The sequence below is a fragment of the Eumetopias jubatus genome, unplaced genomic scaffold (genome assembly GCF_037043125.1).
Source record: "Eumetopias jubatus isolate StellerSeaLion01/CBP00866 unplaced genomic scaffold, mEumJub1_p1.0 scaffold_10, whole genome shotgun sequence".
Classification (NCBI taxonomy): domain Eukaryota; kingdom Metazoa; phylum Chordata; class Mammalia; order Carnivora; family Otariidae; genus Eumetopias; species Eumetopias jubatus.
In genome coordinates this window covers 6,884,547-6,908,425 of record NW_028274816.1, presented here as the reverse complement: position 1 = coordinate 6,908,425, position 23,879 = coordinate 6,884,547, and the positions used below count along the sequence as shown (strand labels likewise).

General features: G+C 43.9%; 1 protein-coding gene across 2 annotated transcripts in view; it reads left to right on the top strand.

Moving 5' to 3' along the window:
* The first annotated feature begins 12,173 nt into the window (after positions 1-12,173).
* LOC114201719 (uncharacterized) overlaps positions 12,174-23,879 on the top strand; it is a 51,813-nt gene continuing 40,107 nt past the window's right edge. For both annotated transcript variants that reach the window (XM_028094547.1, XM_028094546.1), the window contains exon 1: positions 12,174-12,313. The gene's annotated coding sequence lies outside the window, so the exon portion shown is untranslated. The remainder of the gene's footprint in view (positions 12,314-23,879) is intronic.

The window sequence follows — 23,879 nt, the reverse complement described above, 5'->3', positions numbered from 1 at the left end:
AGATGATGCTTTCCACTCAGGAAGATCCACACATGCAGTCTCCCTTGGATTCAGCTGCCTCTGCCTTTTTAACTCCTATATCTGTATAAGCCCTAACTGACCAATGTTGACCCATAAGTAGGTACATCTCTACGCCTCTATTCAGCAGGAAGAAGTTACAGATGAGACCTTCTACCCTCAGCAACCTTAAAGATTTAAGGGTCAGAATTGTTCAGGGGGGAATGATGTGGGAAACAAAGGCAGAAGAAAAATTATTTATTTTTTTAAAGATTTTATTTATTGGGGCGCCTGGATGGCTCAGTCGTTGAGCATCTGCCTTCGGCTCAGGTCATGATCCCAGGGTCCTGGGATCAAGCCCCACATCAAGCTTCCGGCTCAGCGGAGAGTCTGCTTCTCCCTCTCCCTCTGTCCCTCCCCCCTGCTTGTGCTCTCACTCTGTTCTCTCTCTCTCACTCTAAAATAAATAAATAAAATCTTTAAAAAAAATAAAAATAAAGATTTTATTTATTTATTCATAAGAGACAGAGAGAGAGAGAGGGGGGCAGAGGGAGAAGCAGGCTTCCCGCGGAGCAGGGAGCCCGATGCGGGACCCGATCCCAGGACGCTGGGATCATGACCTGAGCCAAAGGCAGACGCTTAACCATCTGAGCCACCCAGGCGCCCCAGAAGAAAAATTATTAAATTTCCTTACTACTTAGACCCATTGACAAGTCCTGGAAAAGGGCAGAGTGACCTTCTCTAAGAACTCACTGCCTCCATGTTGACACTTTTCTAAAGGCAAAGGCAATTCTAGCCCGACCCCCTGCCCTTCCCATCCTGTAAGCCTACTTTAACATATAAAAATTCCTTTGGAAACTTCCTTTATCTCTAAACCCTCCAAGAGACATGTTAGTAATCATCCCCCAAGCATGTGGCCCACTGATATACATCCAAAGGGTCTCATGACTAGGGTTTTCTTAGACTATAATAAAAAGACCCTTTCCCTGTAATAGCTAGCCCCCTCAAGGTCCTGGAAACCTTGCTTCCAAAATTCCTTAGAGACTTAAGCTATCCCTAACCCCCTCCCAACTTGAAAGGATATAATGGGCCACTCCTCAAGACCCGGGTGCAGCACTTTCTGCCCAAGGGTCCTGTAAAATCACCTTTTGCACCATAGACGTCTCAAGAATTCTTTCTTGGCCATTGGCTTCGAACCCTAATGTCTTTCCTAAATCAATAACCTATTATCAAAAAATATTTTATTGCTCTTTCACTAGATTAGGTCCTTCTTAGGACTGTGGCAACTTCTTCTTTTGCAAAAGGATTTCTTACTCTGTCCTTAGACCCTTCTCACCTCCTCAGTTTCTGGAAAATGTATCAAAAAGGTTTTAGCAAGAGTTATCACATGAAAAGCTAATTTTATGTGGTCTTTTTTCACTTAGAGACAACTTGCTTAACACACTCAAAAACAACTGGGAAACAATGTAATGTTAGGAAATTTAAATACCTCTTTGCTAATTCTTTTGCTAATGGTTTTTGAAAAGTAAAAAAGCTTTTATCTTATAACACACCTTAAATATATTTTCATCAGAAGCTGGAAGGAACTGATCGAACTTATTTAATTTATAGACATTCTTCACCGTTTACTCTAATTGCCCAAACCAGTCTTCATTGTAAAATCAATCAGTGAAATCACACTTTGTTTCTGCCAGAAACGTTACTTCCTTTTTCAATGCAAATCCCTGAGAAAATCAACAGGAGCCAAAATTGCTTGTATCCAAAACAGTACTTCACTCTAACAGAAATATGTACAAGACAAGAAAGTCAGGAGTGTAGGATGGATTTAATGTGCCTTGTTTTAGGAGGCTTCTGAGGTGCCCAATTTCAAATGAGGGGTCCTGGGGTCACCTGACTGGCTCAGTCTGTAGAGCATGCGACTTTTGATCTGAGAGTTGTAGAGATTACTTTTTAAAAAATCTTTTTTTTTAAAGATTTTATTTATTTATTTGAGAGAGAGAGAGAACGAGAGATAGAAAGCACGAAAGGGAAGAGGGTCAGAGGGAGAAGCAGACTCCCCGGCGAGCAGGAAGCCCGATGCGGGACTCGATCCCGGGACTCCGGGGTCATGACCTGAGCCGAAGGCAGTCGCTTAACCAACTGAGCCACCCAGGCGCCCTAAAAGATCTTTAATTAAAAATAATACATATGGGCGCCTGGGTGGCTCAGTTGGTTAAGCGACTGCCTTCGGCTCAGGTCATGATCCCGGAGTCCGGGGATCGAGCCCCACGGCCGGCTCCCTGCTCAGCAGGGGTTCTGCTTCTCCCTCTGACCCTCCCCCCTCTCATGCTCTCTCTCCATCTCATTCTCTCTCTCAAATAAATAAATAAAATCTTTTAAAAAAGTAATAAATAAAAATAAAAATAATACATATGGTGTCCTGATTGTCCCTCCCCCCCACCCCGTCTTTTCCCTGCCAGGGCCCTGCTCCATTGTTAATTCAGAGTGGCTGGAGATGGACCTTTGTTTTGTAAAGTGAGCTTTGTGGGGGCGGGGGGGGGGGTGCCGGAGAGGAGAACCACAGTCCCAGAGCAAGGGAATGGGCTTCCAGGTTCTTTGGAGCTTCCCTCCCTCGCTGTCTCAGTCTGGGGGCTAGGGGACCTCTCAGAGGACATGCATTAACTTGGATTCTCTCCCAAACCTGCTGTTTATCCATCTTCACCATTTTAGTAAACAGCCCAGCATCTGCTGGGTGTTCAGCCAAGAACCAGTGGGTCATCTTTGATTTCTCTCCTGTCCCCTCCCCCAACACTCCTTAAGCCCATCCATCAAGTCCCATCACTTTTTTTTCCAAAATGAATCCCAAATTTTCTCACTTCTCACCTCCACCTCTACCACCCAAGTCCAGGCCACCATCACCCTTGCCTGGAAGATTGCAAGATCCTCTCAACTGTCTTCCTTTCTCCTGCCTCCCGTCCTGCTAGTCTTCCCCCGGACTGTAGCCAGAGCGGTCCTGTACCTCCCTTATGTAAAACTTTCCATTGCTTTTCTTTGCACTTAACATAAATTTGAATAATATTACTTACTAGGGTGATCAACTTGTTCTGGGCCAAACCAGGACAACTGATCACTCTCACGGCTTGGCTTGGTGGGCTCTGACCCTGACAGCCTCCGTGCTTACTTCTCACAAGACTTTCCTGTCACCCCCGCCCCCTCCCCCATTCCCTCACTTCTGTCTTTGGTTTAGTTGGCTCCAGTTGCGTGGGCTCTTTGTTGTTCCTTGAGAGGCACATGTGTCTCAGGACCTTTGCACTGCTATTCCCTCTCTGTGGCTCTTTTGCCCTTGGCTTGCTCTTGCATGTTGGCGTCAGCTCAATGTTCCCTCCTTAAAGAGGCCTTGGATCACTCCAGCTTTTACCATGATTTTCAGGCCCCCACCTCTTCCTAGTTATTCACTGTGGAATGTGAAGCTGTCTGTGCTTCACTTTTTTTCCCACAAAACGAAGACAGGCATTATCCCCAAAGGGCTGGAGTGGTGGGTACAATGAGATACCCCTTGCTCGGGTCTCAAATCACTGCTGAAACATAGGAAATGCTTCATAGCAACCGTGATTATTGCCCTGTCCTGTTTTCTTCCCAGCACCGGTCAATACTCGATACAATCACATTTATATACTTACTAATTTCACGTTGATTGTATGCCTTTAACTAGGATGTGAGCTGCCTTCAGCTGAAGATCAGGTTTATGTCCTTCAGTGCCTAGAATAGTTGCCTGGCACATATCAAAACCTCAAAACCTGGGCGCCTGGGTGGCTCAGTCGTTGAGCGTCTGCCTTCAGCTCAGGTCATGATCCCAGGGTCCTGGGATCGAGCCCCGCGTCGAGCCCCGCGTCGAGCTCCCTGCTCAGTGGGGAGCCTGCTTCTCCCTCTCCCACTCCCCCTGCTTGTGTTCCTGCTCTTGCTGCCTCTGTCTCTGTCAAATATATAAATAAAATCTTAAAAAAAAAAAAAGCTCAAGACCTGTTAAATGTGAATGAAGTTTGATGTTTGCTCACAATGTGAGTGTACCTAATGCCACTTAGTTGTACCCTTAAAAATAGCTAAAATGGTGTATTTTACCACAATAAGAAAATGTACACCTAATGCCACATAATATACATTTGATAGCTTTGTTAATTATAAAAAAAGAAAATGGAATGACGCTAAGTCAGAGCATCCTAGGAATGGTTAGCTCCTCTCTGAGGGGGCAGTTTGGGATTGCAGTTTTCAGGGACTTTTTTTTTTTTTTAACATAACACTCCACCTTTTCATTATGCTTATCAGCATGCATGCCCTCCTGGGGAGGTGAGCGGAGGTGGGGACAGGAAATCCCGGGACTCCTGCCTCCGAGGTTGAAGGCCCTGAGAAGAATCTGGCTTTCTTCATGTAGTGCTTTTGGGGACCCCTCTGCAGGCTGAGCTCTACACACGGGTTTTGTCACTCTTCCATGGACAGAGTTTTTGCAGCCGATCAGTAAGTACTGTGCCACTTCCCTGCTGCTTGATCTCAGGTAAGTTACCCGGGCTTCCTCTGCTTCTGTTAATAACAATAAGAAAAGCTCTCTTACAGGACTGGTGTGAAGGCTGAGCGTGATAAAGCATGCAAAATGCTTAAAGAAGTCCCACCCTGTTCATAATAAGTGTTATGGAAGTTTTAGCTATTAATGTTTTTATTATCCATCCAGTTACTTAAGCCAAAAATCTAGTTGTTCATGCCCTTTCTTTCCCCCCATTTTCAGTCTTCAGAATGGATCTTAGAGCCGTTCACTTTTTCTTCTAAATATTCTCAAGTTTTGACTTTCCTTCTTGTCTTTAGCTTGTTCAGAGACATATCCAACGTCTCTTCATTTCCTTGTGGTCTACCAGTTGTTCCGTTGCCATTTACTCATAGCTCATCCTTTTCCTTGTTGATCTGCCTGGATAGCGCTGTGCTCTAACGAGTTTCTCTATCTGCAAGGGTCTGTCTTTGGAGTCTGTTCCACTGGCCAATTGTTACTGATTTTCCTTCCTCATTCCTTACGGGCACCCCATCAGCAAGTCCGTCCTACCTCTGAAACACTTTTCAAATCTGTCTTCTCCGTGCATTGCCACACCACCATCATTTCTCAGAGACCATCGCAATGGCTCCGATCTACTGCCTACCCTCCCCTTTCCCTATGGAACTCCCCTGCCTCTGGCCATTCTCCTTAGTGATGTAGGAAGGACGTTAGGGTTTGAAGCTGACGGCCAAGAAAGAATTCTTGAGACATCTTTGGTGCAAAAAGGTGGTTTTATTAAAGCCCGGGACAGGACCCGTGGGCAGAAAGCCGTACTAGGGTCATGAGGAGTGGCCCATTATATCCTTTCAAGTTGGGAGGGGGCTAGGGATAGCGTAAATCTCTAAGGAATTTTGGAAGCAAGGTTTCCAGAACCTTGAGGGGGCTAGCTATTGTTGGGAAAGGGTCATTTTATTATCATCTAAGAAAACTTTAGTCATGAGACCCTTCAGATGTATATCGGTGGGCCACATGCTTGGGGGATGATTGCCAACATGTATCTTGAGGGGGGTAGAGATAAAGGAAGTTTCCAAAGGAATTTTTATATGTTAAAGTACACTTACAGGGTCTTGGGGGTGGGGCTAAGATTTCCTTTTGCCCTTAGCAAAGTATCAATATCCAGGCAGTTGAGCCTCTAGAGGAATATTACTCTGCCTGTTTCAAGGACTTGTCAATGGGCAGTAAGGAAATTTAACAATTTTTCTTCTGCCTTTGTTTCCCACATCACTTAGTGCAATCCAAGATACCACTTTCCTCTTTTAAAATGACATAATGTTTGATATGTACAAAAATATAGAAGGACCGCATGTGGAGGTTAAGAAGTATGACCAAAGAACAATCTGTCTGAGCCCACCTCACTACCTAGGAAATGGTACAGTAGTAAGTCCTTTGATGTCCTGAGTGTCCTCAACACTACTGGGAACTTGTTTTCTGTTTTTTGTTTTTAATTGTTCTTTTAAAACTATTCCTTTGCTTTCTTTTCTCTATCTATCTATCTATCTATCTATCTATCTATCTATCTATCTATCTATCTATCTATCTAAGTAATCTCTACACCCAACGTTGGGCTTGAACTCATAACCCGGAGATCAAGAGTTGCATGCTCTTCTGACTGACCCAGCCAGGCACCCCACCCATGCTTTCTTTTATAGTTTTACCACATATATATGTATTCCTAAGCAATTTATTATTTGCTTTTGCTTGTAAATTTTACAAAAATAGTGTCATGTTGTGAATAATACTCTGAGAATTGATTGTCTTATTTACCAGTACTAATTCTAAGATCCATTTGTGTTGATGCATGTAGCTACTGGACAGTCATTTCTTTTGCTACTTAGTAATCCAATGTAGGATCCATTATTTATTTATTCCTGTTACTACTGATAGACACTTTGATTGCTACTTTCTCTTTTCTCTCTTATTCCTATAATGAACAATGCTTGTACATGTCTCCTGGTGCACTCCTATAGGGGTTTCTTCTAAGTAGTGGCCTTCATTTTCCCCCTCTCTATTCTTCTCCATGCTTTGTCGTGACCCAGTACACATAGACACATATATTTATCCTGCTTTTGGTGATATACCTTCACATTTTCTATACTATTCTATTTCATTTTTTAAAAAAGGTTTTATTGGGCGCCTGGGTGGCTCAGATGGTTAAACGTCTGCCTTCAGCTCAGGTCATGATACCAGGGTCCTGGGATCGAGTCCCACATCGGGCTCCCTGCTCCTTGGGAGCCTGCTTCTCCCTCTGCTTCTTTCTCTCTCTCTCTCTCCCTCTCTCTCTCCCTCTGTCTCTCATGAATAAATAAATAAAATCTTTAAAATAAATAAATAAATAAATAAATAAGGTTTTATTTATTTATTTGAGAGAGAGAGAGAGTGAGAGAGAGAGCATGAGCAGGGGGACAGGCAGATGGAGAGGGAGAAGTAGGCTCCCTGCTGAGGAGGGAGCCCCATGTGATCCCAGGACCCCAGGATCATGACCTGAGCCGAAGGCAGACACTTAACCAACTGAGCCACCCAGGCCCCCCTCAATTTATTTATTTATTTATTTATTTATTTATTTATTTATTTATTTATTTTTAAAGATTTTATTTATTTGACAGACACAGCGAGAGAGGGAACACAAGCAGGGGAAGTGGGAGAGGGAGAAGCAGGCTTCCCGCGGAGCATGGGGCCGGATGTGGGGCTCGATTCCCGGACCCTGGGATCATGACCTGAGCCGCAGACGCTTAACGCCTGAGCCACCCAGGCGCCCCTCAATTTTTTTTTTTAAAGTAAGCTCTAAACCCAACGTGAGGCTTGAACTCATGACCCCGAGTTGTATGTGCTACCAACTGAACCAGCCAGGTCCCTATTTTTAATTAAAAAGGGTTATTAATTAAAAATAAATATTTTATTTATTTTAGAGAGAGAGAAAGAGCCAAGTGGGGAGAGCATAAGGGGCAGAGGGGGAGGTAAAGAGAAAGGGAGAGAATCTCAAGCAGATTCCCTGCCAAGCTCTGCAGCCCAACTTGCATGCAGAGCTTGATCCCAATACCCTGAGATCATAACCTGAGCTGAAACCCAGAGTCAGAAGCTCAACTTACTAAGCCGGTCCAGGCACCCCTCTTATTTTTAATTTTTTGAGGAACCTCCAATACCATCTTCCATGGGGGCTTCAGCTTAACCGACGGAGTCACCCAGGCACCCCCCCCCACCTATTTTTAAAAATACTTATTTAAGTAAATTTTACACCCAATGTGGGGCTCTAACTCACGATCCTGAGATCAGGAGTTGTAGTCACATGCCCTTCTGACTAAGCCAGCCAGGTGCCTTGCTCTACTTAATTTTTTTTTTTTAATTAAGTAGGTTCCATGCCCAGCGTTCCATGCCTAGCCCAACGTGGGGTTTGAACTCATGACCCTGAGATGGAGACTTGAGCTGATATCAAGAGGAGGATGCTTAACTGACAACCACCCAGGCGGCCCTCTATCCATTTTTAACTAGATTTTTTTCCCATTGAGTTGTGTGAGTTCTTCATATATATTTTGGACATTAACCCTTTTTCAGATATATGATTTGCAAATATTTTCTCCCACTCCATAGGTTGCCTTCCCATTTTGTTGATGTTTTTCTTTGTTTTACAGAAGCTTTTTAATTTGATGTAGTCCCACTTGTTTCTTTTTGCTTTTGTTGCCTTTGCCTTTGGCATCAGCTCCCAAAAAATCATTGCCAAGACTGATGTCAAGGACCTTACTCCTTATGTTTTCTTCTAGGACTTTTATGATTTCAAGTCTTAATATTCAAACCTTTAATCCATTTTGAGTTAATTTTTGTGTGGTGTAAAATAGTGGTCCAGTTTCATTCTTTCGCATGTGGCTGTCCAGTTTTCCCAACAACATTTCATGAAGAGGCTATTCTTTCCCCATTGTACATTCTTGGTTCCTTTGTCATAAATTAATTGACTATATATGCATGAGTTTATTTCTGGGCTCTATTCGGCTAGCTCTCCATTTTTTTGGATCTTCATTAAAAGATCCTTCAATAATGATTTGTTTTTTCTACGTAGGGTAGATTTTAGGAGAGGGTTGTAAAAAAAAATGTAAATTAGATCTTCTTCCTTCCCTGGTTATAACTTGATAATGGCTTTCCATTGCCCTTGAAATAAAGCCCAAATTCTTTACCTGAATACATACAACCTGGCCTTGTCTATTTCTTCAATTTTATCTTATAAAACTGCCACCCTCACCCAGAACTGGCCGGCGTCACAGGCTTCTGGTCAGTTCCTCTTGCTTACCTCAAGGAAGTTGCAATAGTCAGTGTTTCCCCTCTGCTAGGAAGGCTTTCCATTGCCCCACTGTCCACCTGCTGCCTGGCTAGCATCCAGCTCAAATCTCTATTTCATAGAGACCGTTTTTGAACATCCTACTCAAAATCATTCAGTTATGCCCTTTCATAGCCAGAGAGTGCCCTGTTGTTTTCCCTTCCAACTCTATTGTCTTTGGTAGTTGCTTGGTTCATTTGTCTGTCTGTGTGAGGTCTGTTTTCTTTTTTTTTTTAAGATTTTATTTATTTATTTGAGAGAGCGGGAGAGAGAGCACAAGCAGGGGGAGCAGCAGAGGGAGAGGGAGAAGCAGGCTTCCCGGTGAGCAGGGAGCCCGATGCGGGGCTCGATCCCAGGACCCTGGGATCATGACCTGGGTTGAAGGCAGACGCTTAACTGACTAAGCCACCCAGATGCTCCCTGAGGTCTCGTTTCTTGAACAGCCTGCAAGCTCCCTGAGAGACCTTGGCTCGTTGGCTCACCATGGCGCCGGGTGCATTGTTTAGCACATAAGGCATACTCAGTAAATATTTGTCAAAGACCAAAGGAAAGAAGAGAGGAAGGGAGAGAGGGACTTCTTTCCTATAGCTTGGAAAGCAGAAACAAAGCCAAATAAGGGATGCAAAGAGCAAAATAGGGCTGGGTTTCAAGAAGGTAGTAGAGGGGCGCCTGGCTGGCTCAGTTGGTAGAGCATGTGATTCTTGATCTTGGGGTCCTGAGTTCAAGACCCATGTTGGGTGTAGAGTTTAGTTAAAAAAAAAAAAAAAGGTGGTGGAGTATAGGCCTTGATGGTTATAGGTTTTAAAAATCATGTCACTGGGGCGCCTGGGTGTCTCAGTTGGTTAAGCGACTGCCTTCGGCTCAGGTCATGATCCTGGAGTCCCGGGATTGAGTCCCACACTGGGCTCCCTGCTTCTCCCTCTGACCCTTCCCCATCTTGTGCTCTCTCTCCCATTCTCTCTCTCAAATAACTAAATAAAATCTTAAAAAAAAAATCATGTCATTTATGCAATATGGAATATATTATAGTTGTCAAAGCTTCAAATGATACAGAAATATAAGGAATATACATTTAAGTTTCTTTTCACCACCCCCTCTTCAAACCCACACCTATCTCCAAGGTAGCCACATTTATTGCTAGTTTGGTAAATATCTTTATAACTCTTTTTTTTAAGATTTTATTTATTTATCTGAGAGAGAGAGACACAGCGAGAGAGGGAACACAAACAGGGGGAGTGGGAGAGGGAGAAGCAGGCTTCCCGCTGAGCGGGGAGCCCGATGCGGGGCTCGATCCCAGGACCCCGGGATCATGACCTGAGCTGAAGGCAGACGCTTAACGACCGAGCCACCCAGGCGCCCCTAGCTCTTTTCTATCTACTTATACATTTTTGCATATATACCAAATATGTTTATATACATACAGATTTATTTTTCTTTTTTACAATCATAGATAGAATCATCCTTTACTAATTGTTGTGTGACATGCTTTCTTCATTTAAAAATATGATATGGAGGGGCTCCTGGGTGGCTTAGATGGTTAAGCGTCTGCCTTTGGCTCAGGTCATGATCCCAGGGTCCTGGGATTGAGCCCCACGTCGGGCTCCTGGCTCAGTAGGGAGCCTGCTTCTCCCTCTCCCTCTGCCTCTCTCCCTGCTCATGCTTTCTCTCGCTCTCTCTCTCTCTGTATCTCTGTGTCTCAAATGAATAAATAAAATCTTAAAAAAATAAAAATAAAAATATGATATGGAAATCTTTCCATTTCAGTTTAGGTTGATATTTAACCAGCTCCCAATTGGTGGACATTTAGTAGGTTGAAATAGCTCACTATTATAAACAAGGCTCAAGTGAATGTGCATTGTATTAGTCAGAGTTCTCCAGAAAAACAGAACCAATGAAATATGCATATAGACAGTTTTATTTTAAGGAATTGGCTCATGTGATTATGGAGGCTGGCAAATCCAAAATCTACAGGGCAGGCCGTCAGGCTGGAGACCCAGGGAAGATGTTGCAGTAAGTCTGAAGGTCATCTGCTAGGGTAACTCTCTCCTGCTTAGGGGAAGCCAGTCTTTTTGTTTTATTCTGGCCTGTGGCTATAGGTATAGTGGAGGCCACTCACATTATGGAGAGCAATCTGCTTTACTCAAAGCCCACCAATTTATTTTATTTATTTTATTATTTTTAAAAAATATTTATTTATTTCAGATGGGGGGGAGAGAGAGCATGAGCGGGGGTGGGGAGGGGCAGAGGGAGAGGGAGAAGCAGACTCCCTGTTGAGCCAGGAGCCCAACGTGGGGCTCAATCCCAGGACCCTGGGATCATGACCTGAGCCGAAGGTGGATGCTTAACCGACTGAGCCACCCAGGTGCCCCAAAAGCCCACCAATTTAAATGTTAATCTCATGTTTGATCAAGTATTTGGGCACCTTGGTCCAGCCAAGTTGACACAGAAAATTAACTGTCACATTCATGAACATATATCTCGTGTATATATATGTATGTATACATACATATACATATAAATACACGTATATATCTTTATATATCTCACATAAATTTTTTTTAAGAGAGGGGAGGGGCAGAGGGAGAGGGAGAGGGAGAATCTTAAGAGGCCGCCATTCCCAGCGGGTGAGCCGGTGTGAGCCATTCACGGGGCTCGATTTCACGATCCTGAGATCCTGACCTGATCTGAAGTTAAGAGTTGGATGCTTAGCCACCTGAGCTACCCAGAAACCCCCTCCTTTTTTTTTTTTTTTTGGTTAAAGACTTTATTTTTAAGTACTCCTTACACCCCATGTGGGGCTGGAACTCCCAACCTGCAGATCAAGAGTCTCAGGCTCTACTGGCTGAGCCAGCCAGGCGCCCCTTGTATAAATTTTTACACGAACTAGATTCCTAGCAACGTAATTGCTGTTTCGAGGAATATGAACCATTTAAATATCGATAGGTAGATGAGGCCACATTATGCTCCTAAGAAGTTACAGACTAGAGATTGAAAGGAGTCTCTTCAAAGTGCTCCCCCTCCTCCCCTTGCCCTGCCATAATCACAGATGTCTGCACTTGGCCCTGACTCTTGTTTTTTCTAGGTAGCGGTGCGCTACATTCTTGGGAAGTAGGCCCCAACTATAAAACATATTCTCTGGCCTGACCACAACCCACATCCTGGACAGAGCCCCTTTAAAACCTGCCACCTCCCACTTTACCCTGCCAGGTGTTGATCCACCTCCCCACACCCCCCACTGTGGGCGTCCTGGAAACACTCTCACACCCTTAAAAACCCCTTAAAGGGCCCAGCCTGATGGGAACTGGGGCTGACATTTCTCTGGATGTCTGGCCATCTCCTCTCTTGGAGGGTGAATAAACTCTGTCCTGCTTGTGGCTCTACTCTTGGTGCAATTCTTTGCCACCCGCATCACTGGCCAACCTAACAGAGATGCGGGCTCTCTTCAGTTGTATTTGAGGGTGAGTTTGGGCATGCTTGGCGTGTGGTCCAGGGAAAATCACTTTGAGTATGTGTTCCTCTAAATCTCTGCTTTTTCTGCTTCAGGGCCTTTGCACATGCTCCTTAACAGCCTGGAATTCACTTCTTCCCCACAACGCTGGTTCTTAGTTGTTCCTCTACCTATCTTTCCCTCGACCCCCGACCCGGATTAGACCAACTTCTCCTGTTGAATGCTCTTTCTTCACAGCCTTCTGTTCTTCACTGCAAGAGTTCTCTCTGTCCCCGAGGTGCACTGGGCCTTCTGTTGGCTCCCTGCACATATTAAGCCTATCCTGCCTCAGAGCTATTGCATTTCATGTTCTCTCTCTCTCTCCCTTTTTTTTTAAGATTATTTATTTATTTATTTGACAGAGTCACAGTGAGAGAGGGAACACAAGCAGGGGGAGAAGGAGAGGGAGAAGCAGGCTTCCCGCCGAGCAGGGAGGCCAACACGGGGCTTGATCCCAGGACCCCGAGATCGTGACCTGAGCCAAAGGCAGACGCCTAACGACTGAGACACCCAGGCGCCCCTGTTTCATGTTCTCTTTACCTGGATCTCTTTCCCCTCCGTTCTTCAAAAGGCTGACAACTTTTCATCCAAAACTTCACTTACGTGTTACCTCCTCAGAAAAGTCTTCCTGTCCATCTAAAATATCCCTACCTTCCAATCCCTCTTTCTTCATTTCCTAGGGCTCCTCTAACAAATTATCGCAACTTCAAACCACAGCAATTTATTTATTCTCATGGTTCTGGAGCTAGAAGTCTGAAATCAAGGCATTGGCAGGGTGGGTTCCTTCCGGAGGCTCTGAGGGAGAATCTCTCCCATGCATCTGCTTGCTTCTGGGCAGCTGCCAGCTATCTTTGGCATTCCTTGCTTGGACTGTGGTTATAACACCCCAATCTGGGCCTCTGCCTTCACATCATCTTCTCTATGTGTCTTCTCCCCTTCCCTTCTCCTATAAGGATATTTGTGACTGGATTTAGAGCCCACTCAGATAATCTAGAATAATCTCACCCGGAGACTCTTAACCTTAATTACATCTGCAAAGACACTTTTTTTTAAAAAGATTTTATTTATTTATTTGACAGAGAGAGACACAGCGAGAGAGGGAACACAAGCAGGGGGAGTAGGAGGGGGAGAAGCAGGCTTCCCCGCGGAGCAGGGAGCCTGATGTGGGGCTCGATCCCAGGACCCTGAGATCACAACCTGAGCTGAAAGCAGATGCTTAATGACTGAGCCACCCAGGCGCCCCACCTTTTTTTTTTTTATGATTTTATATATTTGAGAGAGAGAGAGAGTGCATGAGCAGAGGCAGAGGGAGAAGCAGCCTCCCCACTTGAGCAGGGATTCCCCACTCGGGACTCGATCCCAGGACCCTGGGATCATGACCTGAGCCGAAGGCAGATACTCAACCAACTGAGCCACCCAGGCACCCTGCAAAGACACTTCTACATGATGCTCCTAAATGTTGAGCTTATCTTGTCTTATTTTTTTCTGCATTGGGTCATTCCATTTCCTCACGGGAGCCATTTTAGGATTCTGATGAGGTGCTCAGATTTGAAACTTTTTCTCCTTGTTGGAAAGCTTCCTTAGTCTCTGTGTCAAATAAATAAATAAATGACGTCTTAAAAAAGAAAGGATTTTATTTATTCATTTGAGAAAGAGCGCAGTGCCCCAACAAATGAATAAATAAAATCTTCAAAAAAAAAATACAACCAAATGAACCCAGAATCAGCTAATAGTCCAGTTGAAAAAGACAGATTTCTTTGAATCCTGAACCTTGTAACCAGCCTGGTCTCGTTGTTTTGGGAAAACTATCTTGTCAGATGTCATCTTACCAGATTTTTTTTTTTTTAAGATTTTATTTTTTCAAGTAATCTCTATACCCAACGTAGGGTTCAAACCCAAGACCCCAAGATTAAGAGTTGCATACTCCACCAACTGAGCCAGCCAGGTACCCCATCATCAAATGTCTTCAATTCTGGGACACACTTACTTTTAGGTCACCAGATGGTGTGCAGGTCCAGTCAGGGTTTGGTACTTTCCTTAACTGTCTCATGTAAATCCATGAGTCTAGTTCCTGGAATTTGGTGGCACAAAGATTGGTTAGCAGTACCTGATGGGGTCTTTCCAGTGAGGTTGAAGAGTCTTTTGGAGGTGTCTTTAATAGATAAAATCTTTGGGTTGTAAGGTGTGATGCTTTAAGATCTCCGTCTTCTGAGCACGCTGTAATAAGACTCCTTTACCAAAGCATTTTTTTTTTTTAAGTAGGCTCCACGACCCTGAGATCAAAAGTTGCATGCTCTAGGGGTGCCTGGGTGGCTCAGTTGGTTAAGCATCCGACTCTTGATCTCTGCTCAGGTCTTCATATCAGGGGCATGAGTTCAAGCCCTGCATTGGGCTCCATGCTGGGTGTGAGGCCTACTTAAAAAAAAAAAAAGTTTCATGCTCTACCGACTGAGCCAGCCAGGCACCCCAGCATGGTTTGTTTTTTTTTTTTAAGATTTTATTTATTTATTTGACAGAGAGAGACACAGCGAGAGAGGGAACACAAGCAGAGGGTGTGGGAGAGGGAGAAGCAGGCTTCCCGCCGAGCAGGGAGCCCGATGCGGGGCTCCATCCCAGGACCCTGGGATCATGACCTGAGTGGAAGGCAGACGCTTAATGACTGAGCCACCCAGGTGCCCCCCAGCATGGTTATTTTTAATAGAAGCAATTAGGCTTTTATACTATTGAAGCATATCCTTTATTAGCTGAGGCTCAAAGGCGGCAGGAACCAAATACATTGGATGTTCTATGACTGTCTCAAAGGATGAGACTCAGTGAGTTCCAAAAAATGTGGATCTTAGACTTAGAAGGACCAACAGCAATGCTTGTGACCAATGTATTTGTAGGATTTCTTTTTTTTTTAAAGATTTTATTTATTTATTTGAAAGAGAAAGAGAGAGCGTGAGCATGAGTTGGGGGAGAGGCAGAGAGAGAGGCAGACTCCCCACTGAGCAGGGAGCCAGAAGTGGGGCTTGATCCTGGGACTCCGGGACCATGACCCGAGCAAAAGGCAGACACTTAACCTACTGAGGCACCCAGGTGCCCTAAAAGGTATTTGGAGGATTTTTACACATTTTGCCAATTGAATCTTAATGGTGCCATGAATGCATTCAGCTGAACTGGAAGATTAAGGATGGCATGCACAATGAAAGTGCTGTAAAACTGGCTGAATAGCACAGATTTATTGAAGCCCCTGACTGGTAAAATGGGTTCGCTGATCACCATGAAATGCAAGAAGGGTTCCCAGATAAGTATAGTGGTTTTTTTTTTTTTAATTTGATTTCATATGGATTTTTTTTTTTAGATTTTATTTATTTATTCATGAGAGACAAGACAGAGAGAGAGAGGGAGAGGGGCAGAGGGAGAAGCAGGCTCCCAAGGAGCAGGGAGCCCGATGCGGGACTCGATCCCAAGACCCTGGGATCATGACCTGAGCTGAAGGCAAATGCCCAACCATCTGAGCCACCCAGGCGCCCTAAGTATAGTGTTTTTTAATTTATTTGAGACAGAGAGAGAGAGAGAGAGTGAGAGAGTGCATAAGTGGGGAGGAGGGGCAGAGAGAGGGAGAAGCAAACTCTCCGCTGAGCAGGGAGCCCGATGCGGCTCAATCCCAGACCCTGAGATCACAACCTGAGCTGAAGGCAGACACTTAACCAACGGAGCCACCCAGGCAGTGGCCCATTTACATGTGAAAACTTTGGAACAATGAGGAAACATACAAACCATGACTGAAACATACTTATATCCATGAGATGGGAGGAGCTGTATGAAATTGATTTGCCAAACCTCGAGTGGGCCGTTGGCAGTTCAAAGTGTCCGGGTGCAGATTGAACAGGTTTCCTTGGATTGGACTTGGGAAAGGTGGGACAAGAGAGGTAGGCGCTTTTTGCAGCCTTATTAATATTTCTCCACCATTATTGGTTCAGAAATGCTATCATGTTGTCAGTAGACCGGTGGTTTAAAGCACAGTAGTAAGTAGTGGGAATTTTAGAATTTCTTGAAGGGCTGGGGTGGTATTTGGTCCAAACCCCAGTTCTCCCTTTTTATTGAACCAACATTTATTAGATTTCCAATATTGTTTTTCCTTTCTGGGGCCAATTGTTGAGTGTCTTCTGTCAATTTTTTCAAATTGTCATTTGAGAGAACATCCCTCTGGACCATGGCAGAGGTTGGACTCTCGGTTTCCTTGAGAAACAGAATTTTGGCTGGAAATATCAGTGAGGTGGTTTCTTCTGGCCTCCAGGGAGTTGAGTCTGCAACGCCAAGGAGAGTTAATAGCTGGAACAGCTGGCAAAATTGTGGCATCTAATAAATTTTGGATATAGGAGCCATTTTAAATTTCATTCCCATTAGAGGTAAGGAAACGTCACTGTTTCCATACCATTCCCAGGTCATGAGCTACCCCAAAGGGATATCAACTGTCAGTATAAATGTCTGCATTTTTACTTTTGTCTGAGGTACAAGCCTGAGTAAAGTTGTATCACAGTCCATTGGGTGAAGTAGCCCAAGGCAAATGTACTGCCTCATTGACATCAAATAGAGTTGCAATATCATGCCCAGCACAATATTTAGCATTTTCATCCTTTAAATAAGACCCATCAGGGGGCACCTGGCTAGCTCACTCAGTGGAGCATGCAACTCTCGATCCTGGGGTTGTAAGTTTGAGCCCCCGTGTTGGGTGTAGGGATTACTTTAAAAAAAAATCTGAAAAAAAGACCCATCGGTAAGCCATGAAAAATCTGCAGCTAGAGGAGTTTTCTATAAATTGTCAGGGGGGAGGCAAAAGGTGATCATTCAGCATTAAGCAGGCATGAGGGGTCTCATCTGTGGAGGCCGGGAGTAGAATAGCAGGGTGAGGGTTATTGTTGCAAGAAGAGTTATAGGAGGAACAGTTAGTGGGAAGATGTCATAGGAGGTGAGGTGACTGTGCTGCAGGTGGCACAAGGATGGTTAAGAAGATCCCGTGGCAATTTCTTCAGTCACCTTAACTAATAGGGCAGTGGCAGGAATGATTCTAAGGCAAGGGGGATGTCCCTGAGCCCCAGGGTCCAGTTGTTGCCTATAATGCCATATGGATTGATGATGGTCCCTGCGTTTTGGGGTGAGCACTCCAAGGGCATGTCCTTCCCTCTCACATAAAAAAAAGGAAATAGGAGCTGATAGGATGGCCAAGGGCAGGGAGCTTTATTTAGACTTTTCTTTAAAGTCCCAAAAGTTGTGTCATCCCAATCTTTCTAAATAATAGGGTCAAGTTTTGTTGTTTCTTCTCTTTTCTCTCTCTTTTTTTTTTAGGTTTGTTGTTTCTTAGTAAAGCGCATAGAAGTTGAGCCGTAAGACAAGTTTGGAATCCAGTTTTGAGAGAAGCCAGCTAGTCCAAGAGAACCTCATAATTAATGCTTAGTTTTAGGCTTAAGGAAGTTCAGGATGCTTTGAAATCTACCTGGTTCCAAATGTAACCCTTGTTCTGAGATCAGGTGCCCTAAGTATCAAACTTGAGCTTGAGCAAACTGCAATGTTCCTTTGGAGACTTTATGTGCTTTTAAGGCCAAACATTTTTTTATATTTTATTTTTTAAAGATTTGTTATTTGAGAGAGAGAAAGAGAGAGCATGAGCAGGGGGAGGGGCAGAGGGAGAGGGAGAGAAGCAGACTCCCCGATGAATGTGGAGCCCTGTGCAGGGCTCGAACCCAGGACCCTGAGATCATGACCTGAGCTGAAATCAAGAGTTGGATGCTTAACCAACTGAGTCACACAGGCACCATAAGGCCGAAAGTTTAACAGGTGGACTGTCTTCCTGTGAAGAGGTTTGAAAAGTGGAGCAGAGAAGCAGTCTATGCATTGTACAAGGTAGATGCTGCAGAAGACTCTATATCATGCAAATCAGCTTGTAAGATTTGTGAAAAATAAGAACTCTCTAAAACCCTGAGCCATCACTGTGCAGATGTATTGCTGTTCTTCCCAGGTGAAAGCAAAAAGAGATTGACTATACTTATCGACTGGAATACTAAAAAATGCCCTGTGTTGATCAATGACAGCAAAAATTTCACTTTCAGTGGCAATGGATATCAGTAGCAGATGGGGCTTAGGAACAATGAGGTGCCAAGGGATAACAATGTTATTTATTTCTCGGAAGGCCTGGAGAAAACTTCATTCTCAGTCATTGGGTTTTCTCACGGGTAAAATTGGGGTATTACAGGGGTGAGTGCAGGGGATAATGAGGCCCTGAATCTTGTAATCCTCTCTTATGGGCTTAATACCTCGAAGGGGTTCTTGATTTATAGAGTACTGACTAGTTCTGGGAAGAGGTTTTGAGTGATCTATGGGAGATGCACTGTGGATTCTACCAGTATCAGTTGAAGATTTTGCCCATAAATAGGATGGTAGCTTATCCAGTAAGGACACATGATGAGTGTCCCCCACTCACATATAGTGCTGTCAGAGATAGAGCAAATAAAAGATGTTGAAGTGTCCTTTAATTCACCCAGTTGGCTATTTTGATTACTACTGTCAATTTCTAGAATTATTTATCCCTTTTGGGAGAAAGAAATTCCAGCATAATATTTTTCTAAGAAATCTCTGTCCCATAAAAATAGGGGGAGAGGAACTAAGGAGAAAAGGGTGGGTATCTTAAGAGGCCTAAACAAAAGAGAATGGGATCAGAAATAGGAACCTGTTGAGGTTTATTAGAGATCCCCACTATTGGAACTATTTTAGTACTCTGAGCCAGGGCCTGCTTTATATCAGTGGCGTGAAGCACTGTGTAGCTCTCGTGTTAATAAGGACAGAGAGAGATTCATTCCTAATCTGGAGAGTTTTTTCTCAAAGCTGAGTAGGAGGGAGGATTGGGAAGATCCTCAATAGTTCTTCTGAACCCCATCATTGGGAATTAGGAGGCCATTGGAAAGGCTGGCTGGAGGGCTGAAGGTGCCGTAAGTTTGTAAGAATCCTTTTTCCAATGTTCTGGCTCTTTGCAATAACAGCAGAGACCATGAGGTTTTTGGTTTTGTTTAGGGGACTCCATTTGTCAGAGTTCAAAATTAAGAATTTTAGTGGTCTTTCTTTTTTTTTTTAAGATTTTATTTATTTGACAGAGAGCGAGCGAGCAAGAGCAGGAACACAAGCAGGGGGAGTGGGAGAGGGAGAAGCAGGCTTCCTGCCGAGCAGGGAGCCCGATGTGGGGCTCAATCCCAGGACCCTGGGACCATGACCTGAGCTGAAGGCAGACGCTTAACAACTGAGCCACCCAGGCGCCCAATTTTAGTGGTCTTTCTTTTAGGTGACTCACCTAGCATGCGAGTGAGCTGCTTTGCCAAATTAACTCAGTCTGGAGCAGACACAGTTTCCCATTTAATCTTTGTTCTTTATTATTATTTTTTAAAGTTTTATTTATTGTTTTGAGACAGAGAGAGCACAAGCAAGAGGAGGGGGAGGGAGAAGCGGACTCCCTGCTGAGCAGGGAGCCCAATGCGGCGTTCAATCCCAGGACCCTGGGATCATGACCTGAGCCTAAGCAGACACTTAACCGATTGAGCCACCCAGGCGCCCCCATCCTTGTCCTTTAAAAGAGAAATTTCCTGGTTCAGCCCATTAATAAATATGGAGTTAAAGGCTACCCAAGTGGATTCAACATCTGAAGGAAGACCAGAATTTTCTTTGAAAACAATCTGAAGTATAATAGTCATAAACAGGTTCCTCAGATTTTTGTGTGCAAGCTTGAATTTTGTTCTAGTCAACAGGCTTAGAGAAAGCTACTGCAGTTGCTTGGTGGAAGTTTTCAGCATGTGTTTTTAGTTTTTTTACCAAAAGTTAGGGGTTTGTTTTTCTAAATCCTGTTCAGCATGCTCCCATGGGCAAATTTCATCCAATGTTTGGCTTGGCTGTCACTAACTAGCATGTGGGCTAAGTGATATAAATCTGAGAAACCAGGTTGGTAAGTTTGAATAACCATGTTAAATTCTTCAGCAAATCTATGGGGGTCCTTAGTAACATTAGGAAACTCTTTCTATGGCTCACATCCAGCTTTAATCCAGGGAACATAAGAAATTGGGATTTATTTGGTCCCCCAGAAAACTTTTTGTCTTTTTCTAATTGTTTGCCTCACTTAATCTAGAAATTGTATTTTGCAGAGAGGTGATTTTAGATTCCTGATAATGTTAGGAAGCTTCAAAATACCAATCAAAACAGGCATCCCATCCAGCTTTGACAACTTTAAAACCAGGGCTGTCCAATTCAGTTTTGAGAAAAGTAAGTCTGGGGAGACTGAAGTTTCCCTATAAGGGGCATTGGTGTTTGAAATTATTTTTAGTTAAGTTGGTCCATTTAGTTAGAAAATAGTTTCTATTTATTTATTTATTTATTTCATTAGTTTTGTTTTTTTTTTAAGATTTTATTTATTTGAGAGAGAGAGACAGAATGAGTGGTGGGGAGGGGCAGAGGGGGAGAGAGAGAGAAACAGAGTCCCTGCTGAGCAGGAAGCCTGATGCAGGACTCGATCCCAGGACCCGGAGATCATGACCTGAGCTGAAGGCAGATGCTGAACCAACTGAGCCACCTAGGCACCCCATATTTATTTATTTATTTTTAAAGTTGATTTATTTTTAAGTGATCTCTATACCCATTGTGGGGCTTGAACTCACAACCACAAGATCAAGAGTCACACACTCTCCCGCCTGACCCAACCAGGCACTCCAAGGGACCACAGTTTTTTTTTTTTTAAAGATTTTATTTATTTATTTCACAGAGAGACACAGAGAGAGAGGGAACACAAGCAGGGGGAATGGGAGAGGGAGAAGCAGGCTTCCTGCCGAGCAGGGAGCCCGACGCAGGGCTTGATCCTAGGACCCTGGGATCACGACCCGAGCCGAAGGCAGACGCTTAATGACTGAGTCACCCAGGCGCCCTGGGACTACAGTTTTTATTTTTATTTTTAGTTTTTATTTAGTTTTTAAAGATTTTATTTATTTGAGAGAGAGAGCACACGCGCATGAGCAGGGAGGAGGGGCAGAAGGAGAGGGAGAAGCAGGCTCCCAGCTGAGCAGGGAGCCTGATGTGGGGCTCGAGCCCAGGACCCGGAGATCATGACCTGAGCTGAAGGCAGATGCTGAACCAACTGAGCCACCCAGGCGCCCCCAAAATTTTATTTATTTACTTGAGAAAGTGAGAGAGAGCATGAATGGGGGCTGAGGGGAGGTAGAGGGACAAGCAGACTCCCCACTGAGCAGGATACCCAACTCAGGGCTCCATCCCAGGACCCTGGGATCATGACCCAAGCTGAAGGCAGATGCCCAACTGACTGAGCCACCTAGGCGCCCCATTTTAACTATTTTTAAGTGTATGATTCTGGTGCATTAAGTACATTCACATAGTTGTGTAACCATCACCACCATCATCTCCAGAATACTTTTCATCTTGCAAAACTAAAACTGTACCCATTAAACACTAACTTCCCCTCCCTCCAGTTCCTGCTGACCACGATTCTACTTTCTGTCTCCATGATTTTGACTTTAAGTACCTCATGTCAGTGGAATCAAATAGTATTTTGCCCTTCTGTGAATGACTGATTTCACTTAACATTTGGTCCTCCAGGTGCATCCACATTGTCATGGATGTGTCAGAATGTGTCAGAATTTCCTTCCCTTTGAAGGCTGAATAATATTCCTCTGTATGTATCTATCACATTTTATTATCCATTCATTACCTTTTGACAATTGGGCTGCCATCTGAAGATTCTCAGAATCCTCTAGAAGCAAACAGTATGAGAAGAAAAACAGCTACTCCAGGGCCATCAGACCAAGTAGATGAAATGAAGAGTACTTTCCAAATTCTGAATCAAACTCCCAGCTTGTCTTTCCGGTTTTGCTTTTCAAATCTTCTTAGGCTTATTCTAGTCATGCTGCTCTTCATTCTCTGCCCATTTACTATAACACGAAGATGGAAAGAACTGCTTTTATGTTAACCTTTTTTTTATGTTTATCTTTTTTTCCTGGGTATGACATTATAGCTGGTTACAAATGGCTCATTCAATATCCAGTCTTTAGAGAAAACTGATCACTATGCATATTTCCATTTTGCTCTGTATGCTGGTCACTTTCCAATATTCCCCATTTCCTAGCCAAAACAGGAAAACACCTTTTCAGAGACAAAAACATGGGGGAATATGACTTTTTTGAAAGTCGATACAGTCATAGAGCTAAGGAACACCAGCCTAATTCATGTTATGTTGTGGTTTGCAGAAAAGAAAAATGTATTTGGGGAAATGGGACCCAACTTTAAGACCCAAGGTTGGCACTAAGAGTGCAAGAGAAGTTATATTTAGGTTTCCCTGCCAGAAGGAAAGTTTACTTATTTCATTTTTAAATTTTTTTTAAAAGATTTTATTTATTTGAGAAAGTGAGAGAGAGAGGGCATGAGCAAGGGGAGGGCCAGAGGGAGAGGGAGAAACGGGCTCCCCGCTCAGCGGGGAACCCAATGTGGGACTTGATCCCAGGACCCTGGGATCATGACCTGAGCCGAAGGCAGACACTTAACTGACTGAGCCACCCAGGTGCCCCCAGAAGGAAAGTTTAATTGACAATGATCAGCCAATCCATGTGGCCTGCCTCTCCTCATCCCTATTCTTTCTTTAGCTCAGAAGAAGGAACTCCTTATTTTCTTTTTTTTTTAAAGATTTTTTAAAATTTATTTATTTGAGACAGAGGGAATGAGAGAGAGAGAGAGCACATGAGAGGGGGGAGGGTCAGAGGGAGAAGCAGACTCTCGGCCGAGCAGGGAGCCTGATGCGGGACTCGAGCCAGGGGACTCCTGGATCATGACCTGAGCCGAAGGCAGTCGCCCAACCAACTGAGCCACCCAGGCGCCCGGAACTCCTTATTTTCTAAATAATCCAAATGTGGAGGATTTTTTTTTTAAAGATTTTATTTTTTGAGTAATCTCTACACCAAGCATGGGGCTTGAACTCACAATCCCAGAATTAAGAGTCACATGTTCTATTCCCTGAGCCAACCAGGTGCCCTCAAATGTGGAAGATTTAAGTTGGTCACATTCTTTGATATTCCTTACATCAAGAGATGGGGTCTGTTCCCCTTTCCTTGAGTCTGTGTGCTCTTTGCTATTGCTTTGACGTGTAGAATACAGCAAAAATGATGCTGTGCTCAGTAAGATAAGGCTATAAACCAATAAATAATTGTTTGGTTTAGGAATTTGTTCAAACCTATTTTTCTGGACAGTTTGCAGGATGGGCTCTCACACTGGGAATTCCATCGGGGTTGCTCATCCGGGAAAACAAGTTGCCTATCAAACAGCAGTCTTACTTATCGAGACTTGCTTTAAAACCCTTGCTTTGCTGTGTTCACTAATCCTAAAATTTATGTCAAGACATTTGCCCAATCCCAAACAATCCGTTTTTAAAAATAATTGAAAATTTATAATTTATTTAGTACATAAATATCAAGGAAATTACATTTAACATTTCTTTAAAACTAGGAGAATGGGGTGACTGG